Source organism: Netta rufina, assembly GCF_964035555.1.
Source record: "Netta rufina genome assembly, chromosome: 1".
NCBI lineage: Eukaryota > Metazoa > Chordata > Aves > Anseriformes > Anatidae > Netta > Netta rufina.
In genome coordinates this window covers 104,389,852-104,391,998 of record NC_140123.1, presented here as the reverse complement: position 1 = coordinate 104,391,998, position 2,147 = coordinate 104,389,852, and positions in this window count along the sequence as shown.

The window sequence follows — 2,147 nt, the reverse complement described above, 5'->3', positions numbered from 1 at the left end:
TTGTCTGTCAAGGAGCTGTTGTAGCTTTATTCCTTTGGGAAACTCGTAAAGAATATGCAAGCTGGCTGACTGTTTCAATATCTCTGGAAGAGAACAGTCCATGGACAGTAGATGTTTGGAGTGAGCCAAAGCATCTTCACTTTGAAAAAGCAGTGAGATAAAGATTACATGCTGGAATTCAGATCTTGGAGATTAGGAAAGTATTTAAGCAGGAGCTGTCACTATTTGGACTTTCAGTGACCAAATGTTTTAAACAGAGTGCACTACTAATGGAGCTCCAACATTCAAGACAACTTTAACTACTGCTGTTAAAAACACAGGCGTTTTGCTCCCATTTGGATTATGACTAGGCCACTAAGGAAGGGATGAAGAGAGTATCTTCCTTCTAACCTTATAAATTACAGCTACAGAGAATTTTTTTTTTCAAGGCAGTTTGTAGTCATTTTCTTAATTAACTGCTTGGAAGACCAGTTATATTATACTTAGCTCATCCTCCCTCTCATACAATCATGCCCTGTGACTGTGGTGTTGCATGTTAAATATAAAAAAATAAAATTTACCCAATTTTATTTACAAGCAACCACTTTTACACTTCACTCGTAATCTCATTTATTGACCCAAATTAAATGTGCGTAGCAAAGCATTTCTACCTTATGCAATAATCTTTAAACAGTGTTGCACAACTGCTGCTTGGTTAGGGTGTGATGCAAGAGCAGGTGCTTTAAAATAACTTCTCCCATGGTTGACCATGGGTATCTTATTGTTCACTATCAAAATTAACAAATATAATAAGAGGCTGATGTCCTAGATGATGATGATGAAATCCCACAGGAGAAGTTACTAATATCTTAGTAACTAATTAGTAACTAATTAGTTATGTGACATGGCAATCATTTCTGCTCAGAACTCTCCAGGGACTGTTGAGAAGGTCTAGTAACTTCTTTAGCAGGTAGTACTTTCTAGCATTGTCTAGAAACAGGAAAGATGTATAATGCTACATGAAAACACTGCATGTAAAATCGTTGGTCATGGGAAATTTTAGTGAACAGCATAGGATGTTACAGAAGGGTTACAGTTACTTTATTAATTCCTACTTTGTTATACGGGTGCTTTTTTTCTACAGTTGCAGGTATTACAAAATTACCCTAAAGCTCATTAGTAGTAAAGGGGAAAACCTTGTCCTTTGCTATAAGGGAAGACAAAACGAAAGCTAAAATTTGAAATGGAGAAGTTTGAGGAAGATTTGTGCAGATATATGGGGCCATGTAATTCCTCTTTCTCCTCCTTTCAGCTACATCTCATTTTCTGCAAAAGTTGGTTATCTCTGGTTCTGCTTTCAGTTCTCCCTAGGTTAGTGTACAAAATGCACACTTTCTAGAGTGAATTCTAAATATATATTTTATGTGTATATGTAGTATATATACATCTCATATGCTGGGGGAAGGGATATGCACCTGCTATTTCGATGTGGTGACGTTTGGTTGACGTGAGGTTTGTTTAGCAGGCTGAACTCTGTGTCCTTTTGTGAGCAGTGGTGCTAAAAAGCATCATCCCTGTCCTCTTACATTTGTAAGCTGCCACAGTGGAAATTAAATAGCCTGTGGTCTGACCATTAGGCTTTCCGTGCAAAGCCACAAGGAAACCATTCCTGCAGGAGTTAGCGTGGTATGTAACGAAAAGACAACTATGAGAGGCTTCAGAACTGATTGCTGAAAGGATGGACGGGGTTTTCTGAGAAACTCATAACGCCGCCATCAGAACGGAGCAGAGTTGACTGATCTTACCCTGTATGTGGTGCTCCAAACAAAATTCCTGATAGGCTTGCAACGCAATTATTAGTTGGGTTAGTCTGTCTGAACCATGAAATGTATTAATTTTTTGGCCAAGAATGCTTAATTTTTGTATGTAACTAAAGCTCTGGACCTTAATATTCAGCAATAAATGAGTAGGGATAAAAGAATGTTAAATGGAGACAAACTTAGTTAGCAATACAAGGGCCTACAATTTATGGCTCTTCTCCAGAGAATGACTTAAGCATATGCTTTTGTTTGTATATGTGAATGGTTCCATTGACTCCACTTGGATTACTTTTGTGCTTTATGTGCATATTTAAATGTTTTCATAGGGCAGAGGCCTGGAGTAAAGCA